Consider the following 18853-nt stretch of genomic DNA (forward strand, 5'->3'; position numbering starts at 1 on the left):
TTAGAGTTTTTGCCCTTACAGGAGGGGGGTCCGGGGGCTCCCCCCCGACGCGGGTCCAAGAAATGACAATAGAATAATAGGGATCTGGTTTTTAGTTAAAATGGGGAACGCAATGACAATAAAAATCGTTGAAAATTTATAAGAATAAACTAGACTCAATAACAAAGACACCGCTTTTTACGGATTTGGAATATGACCTCTGGTTAGGGAGATATGGACCTGACAAGTTTGTCCTAATTCGGGTAGCGATTTACAACGATTTGCTTACTGAATAACACTACAAATCGCTATAGTGAGATCCAACAACACTATAAATCGTTGTGGGGCTCGATAGAGACCCAAAAATACTATAAAGCGCTATAGTGATTTACGGAAAACACCACAAATCGTTGTTGGAAGACCGGATAACACTATAAATCACTGTGGGGCTTGTTGGAGACCCAAAAACACTACAAATCGTTGTAGAAAGGCCCAATAATACTACAAATCGTTGTTGGAAGGACGGATAATACTATAAATCATTGTGGGGCTCATTGAAGACTCGAAAACACTATAAATCGTTGTAGGAAGGCCTGACAATACTACAAATTACTGTTGAAAGACCGGACAACACTATAAATCGTTGTGGGGCTCGTTGGAGACCCGAAAACACTATAAATCACTGTGGAAAGGCTTGACAATACTACAAATTACTGTTGAAAGACCGAACAACACTATAAATCGCTGTAGGGCTCGTTGGAGACCCGACAACACTAAAAATCGCTGTAGCAGAGTCATTGAAAAAATCATGGGAAAGAAACAAAAAAAAAATAGAAAAATCATGGGAAGAGGTGTTACAAAAACCTCGAGCAAGAAACAACTGAAGGAAACATGAGCCCCACAATTAAACAAAACGCTTTATTGCTCTTTTTTTATAGTTAAAAGAGGGAAAGAAAATAAAAAAATTATACAGTGATGCTACCTCGAGCAGGACCTGCGCCGGGGGGGAGCCCCCGGACCCCTCTCCTGTAAGGGCAAAAACTCTAAATCAGACTCCAGAACTCATCAAGTTGAATGATGCTACCCACGCTGGGAGGAACCCCCAAACCCCCTCCTGTAAGGGCAAAAACTATGAATCAGGCTCCACAACTCATCAAGTTGAACGATGCTACCCACACTGGGAGGAGCCCCCAAACCCTCCTCCTGTAAGGGAAAAAACTCTGAATCAGGCTCCACAATGAATCAAGTTGAACGATACTATCCACGCTGGGAGGATCCCCCAAACCCTCCTCCTATAAGGGCAAAAACTCTTAATCAAGCTCCATAACTCATCAAGTTGAATGATGCTACCCATGCTGGGAGGAGCCCTCAGACCCCCCTTCTGTAAGTGTAAAAACTCGGAATCAGGCTCCACAACTCTTCAAGTTGAATGATGCTACCCACGCTGGGAGGAGCCCCTAGGCCCCTCTCTTGTAAGTGTAAAAACTCTAAAACATGATCCACAACTCATTTAGTTGAATGATGCTACCCACGCTGGGAGGAGCCCCCAAACCCTCCTCCCGTAAGGGTAAAAACTCTGAATCAGGCTCCACAATAGTCAATGTGCAGGTCAGTCAGTGCTTGATGGAGCAATGTAGGATTTTCTGCTGGATGTGCACAGAAGCAGAAAGAGAAGGAAGAGAGAGAGTGAGAGGGTTGATGTTCATGGTGTAACGCCCCAAATATTTAACTTGAACATTTTGGAATAATTTTTTTTTTCTAAACAACAGCGGAAAACTTTATTAAATCCTTAGTCAAATTATTTGGGCGGGTTACAAGTAATAGCACAGACTCAAGGCATTTAAGTAAAATAAATTCTTGCATTGAAATACGACAAGTTATCATTTACAACTTGAAGATTTATTACAAGTCAGAAATCCTCAGGACATCCGAAGAAGATATGGTCACATAGCACTGTCCGCAGCGACGACTGCAATTGCTCGCCATACAGTTTTCCTGAAAATATTAAATCAGAAGGAGTCAGACTACCACGTCTGAGTAAGAAGCATAATATCCATATGAGTGTGCACAGTGTCACGTGTACAAGTACATGTGCAACAAGTTTAGATAGAACTAATAACTATTTAACAATTGATAAATGTACAAGTCAATAAAGTCAAGCATTTCATAATATATTCCATCAACATCAAAGCACGATCCATCATATGCATAGACCATATTCATATGACAACTTTGAAACTAATGTGGATGTACACCTGACTTAACTACAACATTTCATGTAAAGTGTGCATAAAGCACAAACATCAATGTTCAACACATAATTCATAAGTTATCACAATTTCCATGTAAAGGAGAACCAATTTGAATCATGCCCTGCAGGAGTCACAGCTTACTCCCACAATTTCAACATCGAGTAGTATGCAACTACTTGAAGATCTTTCTTAATGCACTAACTTTATGTTTCATCTTGTTAATTACCCTGTGGGTACGCACAGGCATTCGACATTGTAGCGGACCGAGACCACACGGGGGTTAATTATTTTATAACTCGTGTGACTAGCCGTACGGATATCCAAAGGGGACGGTTCACGACCGAGAGAGTACTCCCCAATGGCTAGAACTAAAATTAGGGTGCACCCTGTACTTCTGCAGAAGACTTGGATCTACCACCTAGGACGAATTGGTAGTCCTGGTTCCCTAACTCCGAGGACTGGGGACCGAGTGAGACGCCTCGCTCTCACAAAACTAAAATGTTCCACGGAGTTTGTACCATCTACCCTCTCCAAGGTAGACCATGGGTCCAGTAACATACACCATCTTTCGGGTGTACCCAGAGCCCTGGGAAACCAGTAACATATACCGTTGTTAGGTATACCCAGTATCCCGGGAAACCAGTAATATATATCATCCTTCAGGTATACCCAAAATCCCCTCATTTTTATTTTAGATGTGCATATTTTTCATTCTTGTTTATTTTGTGTGCAAGTCATTGCACAACCGGGGATTTCCAAAATCCCAACCCACACTCGGGGTGATCTCAGTGTATGCACTTTGCCCATTAACTGCCAATAGGCAACAACCATGATTTTTTTTCAATATTTTGGCTCAACTATGTGCCGAGTACTCATACTTTCAGCATTTTAAAGTTTTATGTCTGAGCTCGGGTGAACGTGTGGTACCCCACTGACCATGCACTCATAAGGCATGTCTCAAGTACAACTTTTCATAAGTGCTTGTTTGGCACTATAATGGTCCCATAAGACTGCAAGCGCGGTTTTGAGCTTTCACATGATCATGGCATGAAAATTATCCTTTATTACGCAAACTTTTGTAGAACAAGCATAGATCAACTAGCACAACAACATATCATAACATTTACATGCAATCAGGATTCAATTATATGCAATTTACTTAGCATCATATGTGCCCATATGGCATCACAAGGATTTGACATGCTCAATTTCAATTTGTACTATCATGTTTTTGTAGTTTTTCTCTTATTTGTGCAATTATAACAAAAATATACATTTAGCAACAAACAATTTATGCATTGAAACATTGGTCACAACCTTTGTATGTCAATCACTTACAAAAACTATGTGCAACAAGAATATGTCATGGATATCTCATTCATTCACTACATTCATTGACACATAACTTTCTTTTCATAAGCATACGATAAATCATCGTGTTTTTTAAACATGTGCACTAAAGTGAGCTTTTTGCCATTACAAATATATGTGTGCATCAGTGTTTTTCAAAGCTACTCTGAATATGTGCATAATGGTGAAATTTCCATATAACACATTTTATTGTAGGAAAATAACAAGTACACTTGGCATTGCACAACTCGAGAATGAGATAAACATTCATTTTAGGAACAAACAGTACAAAAATGTAACTTTTGCAAAAGCGTGTCTGCGTATACCATGCTGGCCAACCATTCAAATTTCTATACTTCTTTAAGAGTGACAAATAGACCAGAATATGTATACAATTGAGGTTTCTCAACTTCAAGCTTTTATCATTTATAAGACCATAATGAACCTTTTAGTTTTCTCATATATGTATATCTTTATGTATGTATATACTCTTTAGATTGTATTTGGGCTGCTCTGAGTCATAAAAGAGCCGATAATTCATGGCAGCCACAACTGGGAATGTTGACAGGGTGACATACCCCTTTTTGTTACTGGGTGTTAGTGAGGGGATGGGATCGTTTGATCCCAGCCTGCTGTGCCAGAAAGTTGGGCTGCGCCAAGTCAGTGGCGACCCTGCGACCACTATAGCCGTGCAATTTGAGTACCGATGGAATTTTTGCACTTTGCTGGTCACCTTGGTACAAGGCAGGCAGGGCTTTAGGCAGACGCCTACCAGTTAGTACCACTTGGTTTTTAACCTACAACGTGTCCCACCACACGGTGGCATACCTGGCAGCTGATTACAGAAAATTTTACTAGCTTTTCACCATGGTAGGAGGACTATGACATAGACTCTGAACCATTTTGCAAATTACGTTTCCAGCATGTTGGATATTTGTGGAAAGTTGGATTTAGCTTCATCTGGTTATGTCTCCTACGGTTTTGTTGGCATAGATATCTTGTTTCTTAGATATGCAAAGATTAAAAACTCTGGTAAGTATCTTTATACATGCATAACTACATGAGCAAAAGCAAGAATTCAAAGATATGAATTAAAGCCTATGCTGCACCATATGTCTCTAGTGTTCTTTTCCTTTTTGTTGATGACATCAATACCCTACATGGCACTACCATTCTTTTTTTTTTTTGTAACTGGCTACTAGTGAGGAGCTGAGATCGTTTGATCCCAGCTGGTTGTGCCTGCCAGGATGCGGCAGTGGCTGCCACCCTACTCCACATAGTGGACTCAGCTGGTTGTGTTTGGCAAGTATTGAGCCACATGAACCGAGGTGATAGGTTGAGCGCCATCAGCCCCAGCTGGTTCACCATTTGTTTCAGACTTAGCATGCTCAACTCACACGTTGATGGCATGTACCCGCTTATCGAATCGGTGATGGCTTGCTACCATGAGTGGCAGCAGCGCCCAGTAGGGTACTACGCATCTTCCAACTTAACCCATGTAGTTCACCAATAAAAAAAAAATCTCAGCCACGTGTTGTCAAAAAAAAATAATCAGCAGCCACTGCATAATTGTTTAATGTCCAATACAACATGCCTTGTTCAAATTAAATTTTTAAACATTCACGATAGAGGCAAGACCAACAAACATGAAGTAATACATTTTTTTTTCTAACATTCATGTGTGCAGGTCGTGTGGTTCTGATTTCCATGTTTTATTTCACTTCCTAATAGAGCAAACTCATACCTAGTGGACTGTTTCAGAAATAACGCAGCTTCTATCTATGTTGTGGATCTCATTTGTCAAAAATTGCAAGGATACACAAATAAAATTTGATATTATGCTGGACGTCAAAAACTGACGATAATGCATAAAAATTAAAATTTTATGACAGATTGCTTGCCTAACTATTTCAAACCCAACGCTAATTCTAAGGCTTACTGATGTAAACCAAAACAATAATTTTTTTTTCTTTTCTGTCGATTTTTCTTTAGTTCAACTCTATAAAAACAAATCAAATGTGTAAATCAGTTCTAACGTATTACTGCAGATTTTAACTTCCTGATTATATCGACCAACCCATACACGTCAACTAGAAAAAAAAAATTATGTTTTTGAATAGCCGTGACTCAATATATACTTTGCAAGTTTCGGTACAACATATGTGTATGGTCTTACATATCCGAACTACCCATGTCTACGCATACCACATGATCCTAATCAACTATACAGGTACGGGATGCACTAAAAAAAATTGAAAGGTGCTGCAACATACTTGTGCTACAGGGCACCGAACACATGCATGTAGATACGATCTCCTTACCTCTCGATAAATAAAAAAATCTGAATAAAACCGATAGGTTGGTTTTGAAGTATCGTCCATCTCGGTGCTTCCCTTCAACCTCGGTTGGTGGTTTTCAGTACTATCGAACCTTCCTCTGCTTGAATCAATGGTGGAGGGCGCCATCAAGTTAACTCACACGGCTGGGCTGAGAGAGGGAGAGAGAAGAATTTGAAAAAAAAAAACTGAATAGGAACTGGAACAAGAGAGAAATAATGGTTGAGGCAACCATGTATGCCTCACGGCTGGGCTGAGAGAGGGTGGGCGTGAAAGAGAGAGAGAGAGAGCAAGAGGCCTTGGGTTCCAAGGTATCTCGTTAGTTGTTGTAGGGTTTTCTAAAAAAAAACATAAAATTAATATGGCTTTTATTGCAGCCTTCCCAATTGCTGAACTGTTGGGCTTCCAAGGTGGCCCAACGTTCAGCCTTTTCTAAAAAAAAACGCCCCTTCTTTAACTTCTCTTGAAAGAAGAAATTTTCAGTTTTCAAGTTTTTTTTTTTTCACAATCCCACGCATGCTCATTAAGAGCCCACCTTGTTACTCCCATTAATACCTATTCTTGAAACTCCCTTCCATTTCAAAAATGGAAGGAAGGCGTCCCCTTGCTGGACGGTTGGGTTTCCCAAAAAAATTGTGTTTTCTATTAAAGTCGCCTTAATGAGGAGTTACTAAAAAAATTCGTTGGTTATAAAATATTTTTGCAAAAATATCCTTAGTGCACCCGGGGATTTGAACTGGGGTCCTCTTCTGCAAGGGGTAACGAGCCCCACCAGTGCGCCATTGCATGTTTCATTGTAATTTCTTGCAACATTATTATATTTAACCTTTATTAAAGTTTTGGCGAAAATTCCAGAAATGACATTTTTGGCAAAAGACACATCCTCTTGTAAAAATTCGAGTATAAGGCTATTGAAATTTGAACTCAGGTTCCCTCCCGACTAGGCAAGACCTTTTGCCATAACACTGCTTCACCTCTTGTTGCATGATAGGTCCTTATTAATTCATATGTATACGAATTTGGTTCATGACGAATCTCAAATACGAGTTGGATAAAAACTATATTTTAGATCTTTTGAACATTCTAACTAGATTTTTGGATCTTGTTCGCAATTCAACCTTATTTGGATCCATTACGATCCAATTGGATTCTAATTGGGTTTCGAATCCATCCAGGATCCAACTCCATTCATCGTACCCGAATCAAGATACTGGATCCAGTTGATCCAGTTTGGATTTCAAGATCCATTTGGATCGACTCTATATCATTTTATCGTATTTATTTCAAAGGATTTTATCCTTTATTTAGTTTGATAATTATCGAAATTTTACGGGTTTTACATCCTTCCCCCCTAAAAAGAATTTCGTCTGCGAAATTCGTTGAAAAGACCAATCAAATGGATTGGAGTATCTAACTATGTGTGTTGTATTAGATGATACTTCAAAACCAATTGAAGTATAAACCTTGCATCTCGTGTTAGGGTCCTATTTAATGTAGTGAAATTTCCTATTTGAAGCCCCTAATGGCATAGCCTTCATTACTAGAAAGTGACGTATATATACATATAACCTCCATATATCAATTAGGTCAACTATGATTCAGTATTCAATGTGTATTGAAACTTGAGTTGTTAGACCCTATGTCCTGGATCGAATTCAATTAAGATCGGGTATAACATTCTAGATTAAACCATTTCAAGTATTAAACTTAAAGTCGTTTCATTGAATCCTTTCCTCAAAATATTCTTCTTGGTTCCCAAAGAACCTACATAGTAACATCGCTAAGTCTAATAGTGTCCCTAACAATATATCTAGGTGCTAAAAAAAAATTTATGTAATACTTCAATTTTTTTACCAACTAGAAAACAAAATTAAACACTTACAGAGCTTTTGCAGGTTCGCTGGGATGCCATGAACCATATATTCTTGTCCTGCTCTGATACCATAATTGTAACGCCCCAAATATTTAACTTGAAAATTTTGGAATAATTTTTTTTTTCTAAACAACAGCGGAAAACTTTATTAAATCCTTAGTCAAATTATTTGGGCGGGTTACAAGTAATAGCACAGACTCAAGGCATTTAAGTAAAATAAATTCTTGCATTGAAATACAACAAGTTATCATTTACAACTTGAAGATTTATTACAAGTCAGAAATCCTCAGGACATCCGAAGAAGATATGGTCACATAGCACTGTCCGCAGCGACAACTGCAATTGCTTGTCATACAATTTTCCTAAAAATATTAAATCAGAAGGAGTCAGACTACCACGTCTGAGTAAGAAGCATAATATCCATATGAGTGTGCACAGTGTCACGTGTACAAGTACATGTGCAACAAGTTTAGATAGAACTAATAACTATTTAACAATTGATAAATGTACAAGTCAATAAAGTCAAGCATTTCATGATATATTCCATCAACATCAAAGCACGATCCATCATATGCATAGACCATATTCATATGACAACTTTGAAACTAATGTGGATGTACACCTGACTTAACTACAACATTTCATGTAAAGTGTGCATAAAGCACAAACATCAATGTTCAACACATCATTCATAAGTTATCACAATTTCCATGTAAAGGAGAACCAATTTGAATCATGCCCTGCAGGAGTCACAGCTTACTCCGACAATTTCAACATCGAGTAGTATGTAACTACTTGAAGATCTTTCTTAATGCACTAACTTTATGTTTCATCTTGTTAATTACCCTATGGGTACGCACAGGCATTCGACATCGTAGCGGACCGAGACCACACGGGGGTTTATTATTTTATAACCCGTGTGACTAGCCGTACGGATATCCAAAGGGGACGGTTCACGACCGAGAGAGTACTCCCCAATGGCTAGAACTAAAATTAGGATGCACCCTGTACTTCTGCAGAAGACTTGGATCTACCACCTAGGACGAATTGGTAGTCCTGGTCCCCTAACTCCGAGGACTGGGGACCGAGTGAGACGCTTCGCTCTCACAAAACTAAAATGTCCCACGAAGTTTGTACCATCTACCCTCTCCAAGGTAGACCATGGGTCCAGTAACATACAAAATCTTTCGGGTGTACCCAGAGCCCTGGGAAACTAGTAACATATACCGTTGTTAGGTATACCCAATATCCCGGGAAACCAGTAACATATACCATCTTTCAGGTATACCCAGAATCCCCTCATTTTTATTTTAGATGTGCATATTTTTCATTCTTGTTTATTTTGTGTGCAAGTCATTGCACAACCGGGGATTTCCAAAATCCCAACCCACACTCAGGGTGATCTCAGTGTATGCACTTTGCCCATTAACTGCCCAATAGGCAACAACCATGATTTTTTTTCAATATTTTGGCTCAACTATGTGCCGAGTACTCATACTTTCAGCATTTTAAAGTTTTATGTCTGAGCTCGGGTGAACGTGTGGTACCTCACTGACCATGCACTCATAAGGCATGTCTCAAGTACAACTTTTCATAAGTGCTCGTTTGGCACTATAATGGTCCCATAAGACCGCAAGCGCGGTTTTGAGCTTTCACATGATCATGGCATGAAAATTATCCTTTATTACGCAAACTTTTGTAGAACAAGCATAGATCAACTAGCACAACAACATATCATAACATTTACATGCAATCAGGATTCAATTATATGCAATTTACTTAGCATCATATGTGCCCATATGGCATCACAAGGATTTGACATGCTCAATTTCAATTTGTACTATCATGTCTTTGTAGTTTTTCTCTTATTTGTGCAATTATAACAAAAATATACATTTAGCAACAGACAATTTATGCATTGAAACATTGGTCACAACCTTTGTATGTCAATCACTTACAAAAACTATGTGCAACAAGAATATGTCATGGATATCTCATTCATTCACTACATTCATTGACACATAACTTTCTTTTCATAAGCATATGATAAATCATCGTGTTTTTTAAACATGTGCACTAAAGTGAGCTTTTTGCCATTACAAATGTATGTGTGCATCAGTGTTTTTCAAACCTACTCTGAATATGTGCATAATGGTGAAATTTCCATATAACACATTTTATTGTAGGAAAATAACAAGTACACTTGGCATTGCTCAACTCGAGAATGAGATAAACATTCATTTTAGGAACAAACAGTACAAAAATGTAACTTTTGCAAAAGCGTGTCTGCGTATACCATGCTGGCCAACCATTCAAATTTCTATACTTCTTTAAGACTGACAAATAGACCAGAATATGTATACAATTGAGGTTTCTCAACTTCAAGCTTTTATCATTTATAAGACCATAATGAACCTTTTTGTTTTCTCATATATGTATATCTTTATGTATGTATATACTCTTTAGATTGTATTTGGGCTGCCCTGAGTCATAAACGAGCCGATAATTCATGGCAGCCACAACTGGGAATGTTGACAGGGTGACATACCCCTTTTTGTTACTGGGTATTAGTGAGGGGATGGGATCGTTTGATCCCAGCCTGCTGTGCTAGAAAGTTGGGCTGCGCCAAGTCAGTGGCGACCCTGCGACCACTGTAGCCGTGCAATTTGAGTACTGATGGAATTTTTGCACTTTGCTGGTCACCTTGGTACAAGGTAGGCAGGGCTTTAGGCAGACGCCTACCAGTTAGTACCACTTGGTTTTTAACCTACAACGTGTCCCACCACACGGTGGCATACCTGACAGCTGATTACAGAAAATTTTACTAGCTTTTCACCATGGTAGGAGGACTATGACATAGACTCTGAACCATTTTGCAAATCACGTTTCCAGCATGTTGGATATTTGTGGAAAGTTGGATTTAGCTTCATCTGGTTATGTCCCCTACGGTTTTGTTGGCATAGATATCTTGTTTCTTAGATATGCAAAGATTAAAAACTCTGGTAAGTATCTTTATACATGCATAACTACATGTGCAAAAGAAAGAATTCAAAGATATGAATTAAAGCCTATGCTGCACCATATGTCTCTAGTGTTCTTTTCCTTTTTGTTGATGACATCAATACCCTACATGGCACTACCATTCTTTTGTTTTTTTTGTAACTGGCTACTAGTGAGGAGCTGGGATCGTTTGATCCCAGCTGGTTGTGCCTGCCAGGATGCGGCAGTGGCTGCCACTCTACTCCACATAGTGGACTCAGCTGGTTGTGTTTGGCAAGTATTGAGCCACATGAACCGAGGTGATAGGTTGAGCGCCATCAGCCCCAGCTGGTTCACCATTTGTTTCAGACTTAGCGTGCTCAACTCACACGTTGATGGCATGTACCCGCTTATCGAATCGGTGATGGCTTGCTACCATGAGTGGCTGCAGCGCCCAGTAGGGTACTGCGCATCTTCCAACTTAACCCATGTAGTTCACCAATAAAAAAAAAATCTCAGCCACGTGTTGTCAAAAAAAAATAATCAGCAGCCACTGCATAATTGTTTAATGTCCAATACAACATGCCTTGTTCAAATTAAATTTTTAAACATTCACGATAGAGGCAAGACCAACAAACATGAAGTAATACATTTTTTTTTCTAACATTCATGTGTGCAGGTCGTGTGGTTCTGATTTCCATGTTTTATTTCACTTCCTAATAGAGCCAACTCATACCTAGTGGACTGTTTCAGAAATAACGCAGCTTCTATCTATGTTGTGGATCTCATTTGTCAAAAATTGCAAGGATACACAAATAAAATTTGATATTATGCTGGACGTCAAAAACTGACGATAATGCATAAAAATTAAAATTTTATGACAGATTGCTTGCCTAACTATTTCAAACCCAACGCTAATTCTAAGGCTTACTGATGTAAACCAAAACAATAATTTTTTTTTCTTTTCTGTCGATTTTTCTTTAGTTCAACTCTATAAAAACAAATCAAATGTGTAAATCAGTTCTAACGTATTACTGCAGATTTTAACTTCCTGATTATATCGACCAACCCATACACGTCAACTAGAAAAAAAAAATTATGTTTTTGAATAGCCGTGACTCAATATATACTTTGCAAGTTTCGGTACAACATATGTGTATGGTCTTACATATCCGAACTACCCATGTCTACGCATACCACATGATCCTAATCAACTATACAGGTACGGGATGCACTAAAAAAAATTGAAAGGTGCTGCAACATACTTGTGCTACAGGGCACCGAACACATGCATGTAGATACGATCTCCTTACCTCTCGATAAATAAAAAAATCTGAATAAAACCGATAGGTTGGTTTTGAAGTATCGTCCATCTCGGTGCTTCCCTTCAACCTCGGTTGGTGGTTTTCAGTACTATCGAACCTTCCTCTGCTTGAATCAATGGTGGAGGGCGCCATCAAGTTAACTCACACGGCTGGGCTGAGAGAGGGAGAGAGAAGAATTTGAAAAAAAAAAACTGAATAGGAACTGGAACAAGAGAGAAATAATGGTTGAGGCAACCATGTATGCCTCACGGCTGGGCTGAGAGAGGGTGGGCGTGAAAGAGAGAGAGAGAGAGCAAGAGGCCTTGGGTTCCAAGGTATCTCGTTAGTTGTTGTAGGGTTTTCTAAAAAAAAACATAAAATTAATATGGCTTTTATTGCAGCCTTCCCAATTGCTGAACTGTTGGGCTTCCAAGGTGGCCCAACGTTCAGCCTTTTCTAAAAAAAAACGCCCCTTCTTTAACTTCTCTTGAAAGAAGAAATTTTCAGTTTTCAAGTTTTTTTTTTTTCACAATCCCACGCATGCTCATTAAGAGCCCACCTTGTTACTCCCATTAATACCTATTCTTGAAACTCCCTTCCATTTCAAAAATGGAAGGAAGGCGTCCCCTTGCTGGACGGTTGGGTTTCCCAAAAAAATTGTGTTTTCTATTAAAGTCGCCTTAATGAGGAGTTACTAAAAAAATTCGTTGGTTATAAAATATTTTTGCAAAAATATCCTTAGTGCACCCGGGGATTTGAACTGGGGTCCTCTTCTGCAAGGGGTAACGAGCCCCACCAGTGCGCCATTGCATGTTTCATTGTAATTTCTTGCAACATTATTATATTTAACCTTTATTAAAGTTTTGGCGAAAATTCCAGAAATGACATTTTTGGCAAAAGACACATCCTCTTGTAAAAATTCGAGTATAAGGCTATTGAAATTTGAACTCAGGTTCCCTCCCGACTAGGCAAGACCTTTTGCCATAACACTGCTTCACCTCTTGTTGCATGATAGGTCCTTATTAATTCATATGTATACGAATTTGGTTCATGACGAATCTCAAATACGAGTTGGATAAAAACTATATTTTAGATCTTTTGAACATTCTAACTAGATTTTTGGATCTTGTTCGCAATTCAACCTTATTTGGATCCATTACGATCCAATTGGATTCTAATTGGGTTTCGAATCCATCCAGGATCCAACTCCATTCATCGTACCCGAATCAAGATACTGGATCCAGTTGATCCAGTTTGGATTTCAAGATCCATTTGGATCGACTCTATATCATTTTATCGTATTTATTTCAAAGGATTTTATCCTTTATTTAGTTTGATAATTATCGAAATTTTACGGGTTTTACACATGGCCTCCTTCAGGGGAGATTTCTTTCTCGGATAATCCTGCAGTGTAGAGACTTGGTCTTAAATAATCATCTTCGAGGCACTTAAGTCTTTACAACCACTCCTTTTCTAGAATCGTCATTTTTTTTTGCACCAATGGAGGAGAGGGTACTTAAGTCTTTGCAATCGTATCAAACCCCAACGCTGATTAATGCTGACAAACATGGGGATACGAGACACACATGCTTAAATATGTGGTGCTCATTGGGACCCCCCGAACACAAGATGTAGCTAACTGCCCTCTTCGGGGGAGAACATATAACCTGCTTCGAAGTTTTACCTACTACATATTTTAGCATCCATCGCCCCAAAATGGCCCTATTGCGTCCCCATGTTGGACCTTAAAGTCATCACGATTTGTGTCCTTTCGTCGGGATTGCGCCAAAATTCCTAGAATTTCCTGAATTTTGGAACTTCTGAAAAATGATGAAGGATGTTAAGGAGGCGGTCAGGGTAAGACCTTTGATGTGGAAAGCAATCTGGATTTTGGAGGCCCATTCCTATACTAGGAACCAAGAAGTCAAAAATTTCACGGGCATTTTATCCAAGTGTGTATATATATATATATATATATATATATATATATGAGCTTAGGTGCTTAATGGGGTTTTCAGTTTTTTTTTTTGCTTTATTGTTAAATTCTGACCTTACAATGTGCTTGATTTTATAAACGTCCTTTTGAAGTGTTTGATTCAGAGACATGGGTTGGTTTTTATATGGTTTGAAAAATCAATGGTCTAAAATCTTTGTAAATTTTTTAGGCTCTAAATATCATTTTTTTCATGAAAAACACATGATTCAGGTGTTGATTCCTCATAAACCGACCATAACCAACACATTTATGGGGTCGAAACTACTAAAAAAACATTGCAAGGACAAAAAAACCCATTAAGCGCATATCATGAAGCATATTTCATTAAGCATTTACACTATATATATATATATATATATATATATATATATATATATATATATATATATATAAAGAGAGAGAGAGTGTGTAACGCCCCAACTTTTTATAGTAAAAATTTTGGAGTAAATTTTTTTTTTGAAATAGCGAAAGTGTGAAAACAAGAGTTGGGCGCATTACAGGGTAAAACAGAGAAGTAATAAAAGCATAGCATTCATTAATTAAAGCATTAATGTTATTAATTACATCCCATAACAAAAATGTAAATCTACTAATCAGAGTTCAAACAAAAAACATTGAAAAACTGAGATCTCTTGACTACTTTCATACGCGACGCCCACGATGCTCCGATTTAGTTGCTTCCTGAAAAAAATATTTAAAGCAGAAGGGTCAGACTCCCCTGTCTGCGTAAGAAGTATTATATTTATATGTTGTGCTCAGTGTCCTGTGTACAAATATATGCAACATTTACAGATATCATAATTGTAAAGTTCCAGGCAATATAACTTACTAAGAAGGGAAATTCTACTGAAATAGGCAAGCTTTCTACTTTGCTATGAAACAAGAAATACCAGGTGTGTGTTCATTCTTACACGCACTATGTGTTTTTATCATTTACAAGATCCACTACAAGGATTACAATATTTATTCACAAACATCTACGAGAACAATGTAAACGTTTTATGTTTATCTTTCCATTACCCTATGGGTACGCATAATCATTCTACATCGTATCCGACCCTCTTCAAGGTAGATCATGGGTCCGGTAACATATACCATCTTTCAGGTATACCCAGAGCCCGAAGAATCCGGTAACATACACCATCTTGCAGGTGTACCCAGAATCTCAAAGGTTTTATTGTTATATTTTTATTTAACATTTTCTTTATAACCATGTGCGAGCTATCACACCACGAGGATTTCCAAAATCCTGAACCCGACTCGGGTTCACATACATTGTATGCATTTTAAGGTTCGGGTGCTATAAGCACCATCAACATAGCATTTCTCGAAACATGGCTAGACTCGGAACCCACAATTACGTATTTGTTTATGAGCTATGGCGTACACATTCGTACCCACGAACTAAGCCATCCACATGGCATGGTTTAATTGATATATATATATATATATATATATATATATATATATATTATTCACAGCTCGACGTATTATGGCTGATTCTCACATATAACCCAATTTTGTATTAATTCCCCAATACAATGACATGATCATATATATCGCAAACCTACATATGCTGTTGTATGCCTTACATGACCTCAACGGTAGGTTCGTAACAATAGCAAACTTGCATATGCTGCAATGGTACTGACATGAAATTCAATGACAGATTTACGTTAATAGCAAATATGCATATTTTGCTGCGTCATTGTCATGAATTCACATGACCGATCTGTGTTAATAATAAGTATGCATATGTTGTGGCATGACCTTCACCTGTGTAAAGACCCAGATATACTCCCAGCAGACTCCCCACATAAGAGGCTGGATGCATAAATATATTTATGCATCTATATGCTGGATCTTACATAGATGTACTCAACCCTATAGTCAGACTTGTGCTTAGAAACGTAATATCAGCAATAAAGCATATATATATATATATATATATTATAGGTTGTATTGACTTTTTTATCATTTGAAGTGGTGTGTACAACCTAACGACTCAGATATAGCCCTTCACATGTTTAACTGCATACTACCAAAATATCTTCTTGGTTCATTAAGACGTTGAGTCAATACATATGCTTCCACCTAGTTAATAAGGTTTAGTAACTAACGTTTTTGGTGTATGCAAGTTCAAAAAGAGTAAACAACATTTACAAACCACTCCTCGTGATTCAATACAAGTGTCATACAGTCAATAATCACTGTTTTTTTTTTTTCAATGAGATGCACATAGTTTGGGTATTCTGTTGGGCATTTAGAAATGGTGGGTGTGCAGGTCGTATGTACAAATCTGCACATTTGTAATATGTAGTCACATTGCTTATGTGACTACAACTAGTAAATAATTATAAAGACCAGCATGAGTAAAAAAAAAAAAAACACATCCAACACTCATACATAACTGCAAATAAACCAATACATATAAGAGCTACAAGCTTTTAAAACAAACAATAACACCCCCAACAAGTTAGATTTTCTTATTACTATGTTATTGTAAGTCAACTATGATGTATTGGATAATATTGAATAAAACAACTAAAATCTTCAACAATGATACTGTGGCAGTTAAGGTTCACGGTGAATTCGTGAAACCTGATGAGAGGCTACTAACGGACATGTTTAAGCACTAGTGTAAACACACTTTTTGGGTCAGTAACTAGCTGGATCAACAAAGATCATGGAGTTGTGAACACAACCCTTGATCGTAACCCTTAAATGAACAATCATAACATAGAACCAGATTTGATAGACCTTTTTTTTTTCAACTATGCCTTCATTTTAGTCTGCATCTAAATAGTTACAAAGGTGACAATGCAGCCCATGAAACGACTGAACTCAATTAAAGAGAGATAAACAAACCTATCTATCCAGATAAGTTTGTATTTCCAAGCATAAATAAAAATATAGGTTCTGCTCCCTCGGTATCACAGTTAAATAGAGAGTTACTAAAGTGTTTACCCTGTAGCGATGCATTTGATCACGTGCATGCTGGACGCAGCAACTTACGACCTCATGTGTTACCACAGAGAAAAACCCAGCCTGGTTGAACAACCCTCAACGTCCGACCCGACTGTACTGAGGTTGACGTTGTAAGTGTTTAGCCCCCATCGAGATTGCAGCACGCAAAGGATTGCAGCACCATTTGGTAGTCGAAAAACTCAATCTAATGGTTTTCGAATAATCCACATGATAGGGTTTTGATCCCATGTCGACACTAGCTATGACAGCAATTTATGAAATAAAGAAAGTACTAGGCTATGTGATAAAAAAAATTGAAACTCGTTGGTGCGGCATCACACCTGTGCCACAAGGCACTAACCACACACACAAATATAGAATACCCCTTACCTATTTGAAGTCTTACAGCTGCACTCCCGTTCCTTCGTTGGAGCAACCCACCCAACTTCAATAATGGAGTCCCCACAATCAGCAAGGAAGAAAAGGGTGGCTGGCCAAAACATCAAGAGAGAGAGAGAGAGAGAGAGTAGGGAAGTCCAGCCGTTCCCCCCAGTGGCGGAGCCAGGGGTGGGCATGGGTGGGCGGTCGCCCACCCCAAAAAATTGTATTGGATTCGGGTCGGGTCCGGGTCCAGACCCGACTCGGATCCGAGAACCCAATAGAGTTAAGGGAGTAGGGTCGCGGGGAAGGGACAATGTCTTTCCCTGCACCGCCCTCCCCCTTCCTCCTCACCTCCTGTAGGGTGTAACAGCCATCGTCAGTCGTGCTCCTCATCTGAGTCACCTCCCGTAACAGACATCGCCGGTCCCGGTCGTGCTCCTCACCTTGCGTAACGCCGACCGTGCTTCTCACCTCCCGTAACGCCGGTCGTGCTCCTCACCTCCTGTAACGGCCATCGCCGGCTGTGCTCCTCTCCTCACCTCCCATAACGGCCATTGTCGATCGTGCTCCTCACCTCTCGTAGCGGCCATCGCCGACCGTGCGCCTGCTCCCTCCCCTCTCAGTTTCCCCCTCTGTGATTTCCGGCGAGCCGATGGCCCGATCCCTCGCGTCAACCCTGTCACGATGAGCACCAACGCCTCCTGCAGCCGCAGGTAAACCCCAACTGATTTATGTGTTTCCAATCTGATTGCATTTAGTTCTATTATCATTAATGTTGAATCTGTTTTGGGTTTAATTTCTATTGTTCCCAAACTGTTAATCTAGATCAGAATGTTTGTTTAAGATGGGCGTCAAGTCTGTTGAGTCATTTTTACTAAAATTGTCGCCAAACTGTTCTAGTTGAATCCATTTTTGGCATCCATTCTTGTCTTGTTTATGACTGAATGTGTTTTCATGTTATTTTATCCATGAAATCTGTTTTTTTATGCATTATATTACCTTGCAAATTCCTGTTATTGTTGAACAGGGGTTTGAGCTCGTCAAGACTGATTTGTGAAATAGTTTGGACGACAAATTCTGATTACACTTATATATTCAGACTGTTATGCCTCTTGAATGTGGAAATGGAAATTGGATTTGTTATATTAAATATGTGTTTTATATATTGATTATCATAAATCTGTTTTGAGAATTCTATATAAATCGTTGTTTATCATACCAAAGTTCTGTTTAAGAGGCGCTCACTAAGTGTTCGGTGAAATGCCTCAAAGATCAATGAGCCTGAACGTGTTAAAATAAACTGAATTTTTTGCTCTATGTTTGGTATATTATTAAAATATATTTGCACATGTTGTAGTCTCGTTTTGGGTTATGTGGGTGTTTGTAACCCATGTCCCTCGGGCTCGTAGGCATCTGCATCAGCGAGTTTGGTGGAG

At 38.8% G+C, this 18853-nt stretch overlaps 1 protein-coding gene across 3 annotated transcripts in view; it reads left to right on the forward strand.

Annotated features, from left to right (window-relative positions):
• Positions 1 to 18853, forward strand: part of LOC149822657 (uncharacterized) — a 40163-nt gene that overhangs the window by 4528 nt on the left and 16782 nt on the right. The gene's annotated exons all lie outside the window — the stretch shown is intronic.

This window comes from Nuphar pumila, chromosome 11 (genome assembly GCF_984573655.1).
Source record: "Nuphar pumila chromosome 11, dmNupPumi1.hap1.1, whole genome shotgun sequence".
Taxonomy (NCBI): Eukaryota; Viridiplantae; Streptophyta; class Magnoliopsida; order Nymphaeales; family Nymphaeaceae; genus Nuphar; species Nuphar pumila.